A 9093-nucleotide genomic window follows, 5' to 3' on the forward strand; every position below is an offset into this window, starting at 1 on the left:
AATCACTCCGAGACCATGGGCTATAGCCCATCGTCTGGGAGTCATTTTCGTCTTTTTTTCAAATCCTCGTTTTTCATCATTTATGACCATGGGCTATAGCCCATATCGGACGGCATACTATAGCATGCCGTTTTCCATCATTTTTGAGGATTTGAAAAAAAGACGAAAATCAATCCGAGACGATGGGCTATAGCCCATGGTCTCGAACGGCATACTATAGCATGCCGTTTTGCATCATTTTTGAGGATTTGAAAAAAAGACGAAAATGACTCCGAGACCATGGGCTATAGCCCATCGTCTCGGAGTCATTTTCGTCTTTTTTTCAAATCCTCGTTTTTCATAATTTATGACCATGGGATATAGCCCATATCGGACGGCATACTATAGCATGCCGTTTTCCATCATTTTTGAGGATTTGAAAAAAGAGACGAAAATCACTCCGAGACCATGGGCTATAGCCCATCGTCTGGGAGTCATTTTCGTCTTTTTTTCAAATCCTCGTTTTTCATCATTTATGACCATGGGCTATAGCCCATATCGTACGGCATACTATAGCATGCCGTTTTCCATCGTTTTTGAGGATTTGAAAAAAAGACGAAAATGACTCCGAGACGATGGGCTATAGCCCATGGTCTCGAACGGCATACTATAGCATGCCGTTTTCCATCATTTTTGAGGATTTGAAAAAAAGACGAAAATCACTCCGAGACCATGGGCTATAGCCCATCGTCTCGGAGTCATTTTCGTCTTTTTTTCAAATCCTCGTTTTTCATAATTTATGACCATGGGCTATAGCCCATATCGGACGGCATACTATAGCATGCCCTTTTTCATCATTTTTGAGGATTTGAAAAAAAGACGAAAATGACTCCGAGACCGGCATACTATAGCATGCCGTTTTCCATCATTTTTGAGGATTTGAAAAAAAGACGAAAATGACTCCGAGACCATGGGCTATAGCCCATCGTCTCGGAGTCATTTTCGTCTTTTTTTCAAATCCTCGTTTTTCATCATTTATGACCATGGGCTATAGCCCGTATCGGACGGCATACTATAGCATGCCGTTTTCCATAATTTTTGAGGATTTGAAAAAAAGATGAAAATCACTCCGAGACCATGGGCTATAGCCCATTGTCTCGGAGTCATTTTCGTCTTTTTTTCAAATCCTCGTTTTTCATCATTTATGACCATGGGCTATAGCCCATATCGGACGGCATACTATAGCATGCCGTTTTCCATCATTTTTGAGGATTTGAAAAAAAGGCGAAAATCACTCCGAGACCATGGGCTATAGCCCATCGTCTCCGAGTCATTTTCGTCTTTTTTTCAAATCCTCGTTTTTCATCATTTATGACCATGGGCTATAGTCCATATCGGACGGCATACTATAGCATGTCGTTTTTCATGATTTTGGAGGATTTGAAAAAAAGACGAAAATGACTCCGAGACCATGGGCTATAGCCCATCGTCTCGGAGTCATTTTCGTCTTTTTTTCAAATCCTCGTTTTTCATCATTTATGACCATGGGCTATAGCCCATATCGGACGGCATACTATAGCATGCCGTTTTGCATCATTTTTGAGGATTTGAAAAAAAGACGAAAATGACTCCGAGACCATGGGCTATAGCCCATCGTCTCGGAGTCATTTTCGTCTTTTTTTCAAATCCTCGTTTTTCATAATTTATGACCATGGGCTATAGCCCATATCGGACGGCATACTATAGCATGCCGTTTTCCATCATTTTTGAGGATTTGAAAAAAGAGACGAAAATCACTCCGAGACCATGGGCTATAGCCCATCGTCTGGGAGTCATTTTCGTCTTTTTTTCAAATCCTCGTTTTTCATCATTTATGACCATGGGCTATAGCCCATATCTGACGGCATACTATAGCATGCCGTTTTCCATCGTTTTTGAGGATTTGAAAAAAAGACGAAAATGACTCCGAGACGATGGGCTATAGCCCATGGTCTCGAACGGCATACTATAGCATGCCGTTTTCCATCATTTTTGAGGATTTGAAAAAAAGACGAAAATCACTCCGAGACCATGGGCTATAGCCCATCGTCTCGGAGTCATTTTCGTCTTTTTTTCAAATCCTCGTTTTTCATCATTTATGACCATGGGCTATAGCCCATATCGGACGGCATACTATAGCATGCCCTTTTTCATCATTTTTGAGGATTTGAAAAAAAGACGAAAATGACTCCGAGACCATGGGCTATAGCCCATGGTCTCGAACGGCATACTATAGCATGCCGTTTTCCATCATTTTTGAGGATTTGAAAAAAAGACGAAAATGACTCCGAGACCATGGGCTATAGCCCATCGTCTCGGAGTCATTTTCGTCTTTTTTTCAAATCCTCGTTTTTCATCATTTATGACCATGGGCTATAGCCCATATCGGACGGCATACTATAGCATGCCGTTTTCCATAATTTGAGGATTTGAAAAAAAGATGAAAATCACTCCGAGACCATGGGCTATAGCCCATCGTCTCGGAGTCATTTTCGTCTTTTTTTCAAATCCTCGTTTTTCATCATTTATGACCATGGGCTATAGCCCATATCGGACGGCATACTATAGCATGCCGTTTTCCATCATTTTTGAGGATTTGAAAAAAAGACGAAAATCACTCCGAGACCATGGGCTATAGCCCATCGTCTGGGAGTCATTTTCGTCTTTTTTTCAAATCCTCGTTTTTCATCATTTATGACCATGGGCTATAGCCCATATCGGACGGCATATATAGCATGCCGTTTTCCATCATTTTTGAGGATTTGAAAAAAAGATGAAAATCACTCCGAGACCATGGGCTATAGCCCATTGTCTCGGAGTCATTTTCGTCTTTTTTTCAAATCCTCGTTTTTCATCATTTATGACCATGGGCTATAGCCCATATCAGACGGCATACTATAGCATGCCGTTTTCCATCATTTTTGAGGATTTGAAAAAAAGGCGAAAATCACTCCGAGACCATGGGCTATAGCCCATCGTCTCGGAGTCATTTTCGTCTTTTTTTCAAATCCTCGTTTTTCATCATTTATGACCATGGGCTATAGTCCATATCGGACGGCATACTATAGCATGTCGTTTTTCATGATTTTGGAGGATTTGAAAAAAAGACGAAAATGACTCCGAGACCATGGGCTATAGCCCATCGTCTCGGAGTCATTTTCGTCTTTTTTTCAAATCCTCGTTTTTCATCATTTATGACCATGGGCTATAGCCCATATCGGACGGCATACTAAAGCATGCCGTTTTCCATCATTTTTGAGGATTTGAAAAAAAGACGAAAATGACTCCGAGACCATGGGCTATAGCCCATCGTCTCGGAGTCATTTTCGTCTTTTTTTCAAATCCTCGTTTTTCATCATTTATGACCATGGGCTATAGCCCATATCGGACGGCATACTATAGCATGCCCTTTTTCATCATTTTTGAGGATTTGAAAAAAAGACGAAAATGACTCCGAGACCATGGGCTATAGCCCATGGTCTCGAACGGCATACTATAGCATGCCGTTTTCCATCATTTTTGAGGATTTGAAAAAAAGACGAAAATGACTCCGAGACCATGGGCTATAGCCCATCGTCTCGGAGTCATTTTCGTCTTTTTTTCAAATCCTCGTTTTTCATCATTTATGACCATGGGCTATAGCCCATATCGGACGGCATACTATAGCATGCCGTTTTCCATCATTTTTGAGGATTTGAAAAAAAGACGAAAATCACTCCGAGACCATGGGCTATAGCCCATCGTCTGGGAGTCATTTTCGTCTTTTTTTCAAATCCTCGTTTTTCATCATTTATGACCATGGGCTATAGCCCATATCGGACGGCATACTATAGCATGCCGTTTTCCATCATTTTTGAGGATTTGAAAAAAAGACGAAAATCACTCCGAGACGATGGGCTATAGCCCATGGTCTCGAACGGCATACTATAGCATGCCGTTTTGCATCATTTTTGAGGATTTGAAAAAAAGACGAAAATGACTCCGAGACCATGGGCTATAGCCCATCGTCTCGGAGTCATTTTCGTCTTTTTTTCAAATCCTCGTTTTTCATCATTTATGACCATGGGCTATAGCCCATATCGGACGGCATACTATAGCATGCCCTTTTTCATCATTTTTGAGGATTTGAAAAAAAGACGAAAATGACTCCGAGACCATGGGCTATAGCCCATGGTCTCGAACGGCATACTATAGCATGCCGTTTTCCATCATTTTTGAGGATTTGAAAAAAAGACGAAAATGACTCCGAGACCATGGGCTATAGCCCATCGTCTCGGAGTCATTTTCGTCTTTTTTTCAAATCCTCGTTTTTCATCATTTATGACCATGGGCTATAGCCCATATCGGACGGCATACTATAGCATGCCGTTTTCCATCATTTTTGAGGATTTGAAAAAAAGACGAAAATCACTCCGAGACCATGGGCTATAGCCCATCGTCTCGGAGTCATTTTCGTCTTTTTTTCAAATCCTCGTTTTTCATCATTTATGACCATGGGCTATAGCCCATATCGGACGGCATACTATAGCATGCCGTTTTCCATCATTTTTGAGGATTTGAAAAAAAGACGAAAATCACTCCGAGACCATGGGCTATGTCTTTTTTCAAATCCTCAAAAATGATGAAAAATGGCATGCTATAGTATGCCGTCTGAGGCCATGGGCTGAACTTGAACCCACGACCTGTGGCTCACATAGAGAGCAGCTTTTCACAGAGTGCCATTATGCTCTCTGAGAGTCTCCTCAGCTTTCCATCTCTTTCCAGTTCTCTTCTGGATGTTATTCTCCAAAACATGCTGCAGAGTGAAAGTAGGAGGAACTCAGCTGGATTTGAACTCACAACCTCTGGCTCACATGGACATCATCTTAACAAGGGTGCCACTGAGCTCTCAGTGATTTTTAGGTTGTAAGTTGTTCTTCTTGGTGTCACTTTTCAAATGGGGCCTTGGGATCATGTACAGAGCATTTGAATGGTGCTGTGCATCAAAGGTGTCTTTAGTGCTTTTAAGTGTTATCGTGGATGTTAATCAGATAATACAGAGGAGAAACCATGACAGGACACAGACAGCCTCCCCATTGGTGGATGTGATCCTGGCAGCCAGCCCAGGTGTGTTCTGGTCCTGTTGATTGAGCTGAGAAGGACCTATAAACCTTCAAGGTTTATAGGTCCTGCCCATATCGGACGGCATACTAGGCTATAGCATGCCGTTTTCCATCATTTTTGAGGATTTGAAAAAAAGACGAAAATCACTCCGAGACCATGGGCTATAGCCCATCGTCTCGGAGTCATTTTCGTCTTTTTTTCAAATCCTCGTTTTTCATCATTTATGACGATGGGCTATAGACCATATCGGACGGCATACTATAGCATGTCGTTTTTCATGATTTTGGAGGATTTGAAAAAAAGACGAAAATGACTCCGAGACCATGGGCTATAGCCCATCGTCTCGGAGTCATTTTCGTCTTTTTTTCAAATCCTCGTTTTTCATAATTTATGACCATGGGCTATAGCCCATATCGGACGGCATACTATAGCATGCCGTTTTCCATCATTTTTGAGGATTTGAAAAAAAGACGAAAATCACTCCGAGACCATGGGCTATAGCCCATCGTCTGGGAGTCATTTTCGTCTTTTTTTCAAATCCTCGTTTTTCATCATTTATGACCATGGGCTATAGCCCATATCGGACGGCATACTATAGCATGCCGTTTTCCATCATTTTTGAGGATTTGAAAAAAAGACGAAAATCACTCCGAGACGATTGGCTATAGCCCATGGTCTCGAACGGCATACTATAGCATGCCGTTTTGCATCATTTTTGAGGATTTGAAAAAAAGACGAAAATGACTCCGAGACCATGGGCTATAGCCCATCGTCTCGGAGTCATTTTCGTCTTTTTTTCAAATCCTCGTTTTTCATCATTTATGACCATGGGCTATAGCCCATATCGGACGGCATACTATAGCATGCCCTTTTTCATCATTTTTGAGGATTTGAAAAAAAGACGAAAATGACTCCGAGACCATGGGCTATAGCCCATGGTCTCGAACGGCATACTATAGCATGCCGTTTTCCATCATTTTTGAGGATTTGAAAAAAAGACGAAAATGACTCCGAGACCATGGGTTATAGCCCATCGTCTCGGAGTCATTTTCGTCTTTTTTTCAAATCCTCGTTTTTCATCATTGACCATGGGCTATAGCCCATATCGGACGGCATACTATAGCATGCCGTTTTCCATAATTTTTAAGGATTTGAAAAAAAGATGAAAATCACTCCGAGACCATGGGCTATAGCCCATCGTCTCGGAGTCATTTTCGTCTTTTTTTCAAATCCTCGTTTTTCATCATTTATGACCATGGGCTATAGCCCATATCGGACGGCATACTATAGCATGCCGTTTTCCATCATTTTTGAGGATTTGAAAAAAAGACGAAAATCACTCCGAGACCATGGGCTATAGCCCATCGTCTCGGAGTCATTTTCGTCTTTTTTTTCAAATCCTCGTTTTTCATCATTTATGACCATGGGCTATAGCCCATATCGGACGGCATACTATAGCATGCCGTTTTCCATCATTTTTGAGGATTTGAAAAAAAGACGAAAATCACTCCGAGACCATGGGCTATAGCCCATCGTCTCGGAGTCATTTTCGTCTTTTTTTCAAATCCTCGTTTTTCATCATTTATGACCATGGGCTATAGCCCATATCGGACGGCATACTATAGCATGCCGTTTTCCATCATTTTTGAGGATTTGAAAAAAAGACGAAAATCACTCCGAGACCATGGGCTATGTCTTTTTTCAAATCCTCAAAAATGATGAAAAATGGCATGCTATAGTATGCCGTCTGAGGCCATGGGCTGAACTTGAACCCACGACCTGTGGCTCACATAGAGAGCAGCTTATCACAGAGTGCCACCATGCTCTCTGAGAATCTACTCAGCTTTCCAACTCTTTCCAGTTCTCTTCTGGATGTTATTCTACAAAACATGCTGCAGAGTGAAAGTAGGAGGAACTCAGCTGGATTTGAACTCACAACCTCTGACTCACATGGACATCATCTTAACAAGGGTGCCACTGAGCTCTCAGTGATTTTTAGGTTGTAAGTTGTTCTTCTTGGTGTCACTTTTCAAATGGGGCCTTGGGATCATGTACAGAGCATTTGAATGGTGCTGTGCATCAAAGGTGTCTTTAGTGCTTTTAAGTGTTATCGTGGATGTTAATCAGATAATACAGAGGAGAAACCATGACAGGACACAGACAGCCTCCCCATTGGTGGATGTGATCCTGGCAGCCAGCCCAGGTGTGTTCTGGTCCTGTTGATTGAGCTGAGAAGGACCTATAAACCTTCAAGGTTTATAGGTCCTGCCCATATCGGACGGCATACTATAGCATGCCGTTTTCCATCATTTTTGAGGATTTGAAAAAAAGACGAAAATCACTCCGAGACCATGGGCTATAGCCCATCGTCTCGGAGTCATTTTCGTCTTTTTTTCAAATCCTCGTTTTTCATCATTTATGACCATGGGCTATAGCCCATATCGGACGGCATACTATAGCATGCCGTTTTCCATCATTTTTGAGGATTTGAAAAAAAGACGAAAATCACTCCGAGACCATGGGCTATAGCCCATCGTCTGGGAGTCATTTTCGTCTTTTTTTCAAATCCTCGTTTTTCATCATTTATGACCATGGGCTATAGCCCATATCGGACGGCATACTATAGCATGCCGTTTTCCATCATTTTTGAGGATTTGAAAAAAAGACGAAAATCACTCCGATACCATGGGCTATAGCCCATCGTCTCGGAGTCATTTTCGTCTTTTTTTCAAATCCTCGTTTTTCATCATTTATGACCATGGGCTATAGCCCATATCGGACGGCATACTATAGCATGCCGTTTTCCATCATTTTTGAGGATTTGAAAAAAAGACGAAAATCACTCCGAGACCATGGGCTATAGCCCATCGTCTCGGAGTCATTTTCGTCTTTTTTTCAAATCCTCGTTTTTCATCATTTATGACCATGGGCTATAGCCCATATCGGACGGCATACTATAGCATGCCGTTTTTCATCATTTTTGAGGATTTGAAAAATAGACGAAAATCACTCCGAGACGATGGGCTATAGCCCATGGTCTCGAACGGCATACTATAGCATGCCGTTTTGCAACATTTTTGAGGATTTGAAAAAAAGACGAAAATGACTCCGAGACCATGGGCTATAGCCCATCGTCTCGGAGTCATTTTCGTCTTTTTTTCAAATCCTCGTTTTTCATCATTTATGACCATGGGCTATAGCCCATATCGGACGGCATACTATAGCATGCCGTTTTCCATCATTTTTGAGGATTTGAAAAAAAGACGAAAATCACTCCGAGACCATGGGCTAGCCCATGGTCTCGGAGTGATTTTCGTCTTTTTTTCAAATCCTCAAAAATGATGAAAAATGGCATGCTATAGTATGCCGTCTGAGGCCATGGGCTGAACTTGAACCCACGACCTGTGGCTCACATAGAGAGCAGCTTTTCACAGAGTGCCATTATGCTCTCTGAGAGTCTCCTCAGCTTTCCATCTCTTTCCAGTTCTCTTCTGGATGTTATTCTCCAAAACATGCTGCAGAGTGAAAGTAGGAGGAACTCAGCTGGATTTGAACTCACAACCTCTGGCTCACATGGACATCATCTTAACAAGGGTGCCACTGAGCTCTCAGTGATTTTTAGGTTGTAAGTTGTTCTTCTTGGTGTCACTTTTCAAATGGGGCCTTGGGATCATGTACAGAGCATTTGAATGGTGCTGTGCATCAAAGGTGTCTTTAGTGCTTTTAAGTGTTATCGTGGATGTTAATCAGATAATACAGAGGAGAAACCATGACAGGACACAGACAGCCTCCCCATTGGTGGATGTGATCCTGGCAGCCAGCCCAGGTGTGTTCTGGTCCTGTTGATTGAGCTGAGAAGGACCTATAAACCTTCAAGGTTTATAGGTCCTGCCCATATCGGACGGCATACTATAGCATGCCGTTTTCCATCATTTTTGAGGATTTGAAAAAAAGATGAAAATCACTCCGAGA

This window comes from Electrona antarctica (assembly GCF_951216825.1).
Source record: "Electrona antarctica genome assembly, chromosome: 15".
Taxonomy (NCBI): Eukaryota; Metazoa; Chordata; class Actinopteri; order Myctophiformes; family Myctophidae; genus Electrona; species Electrona antarctica.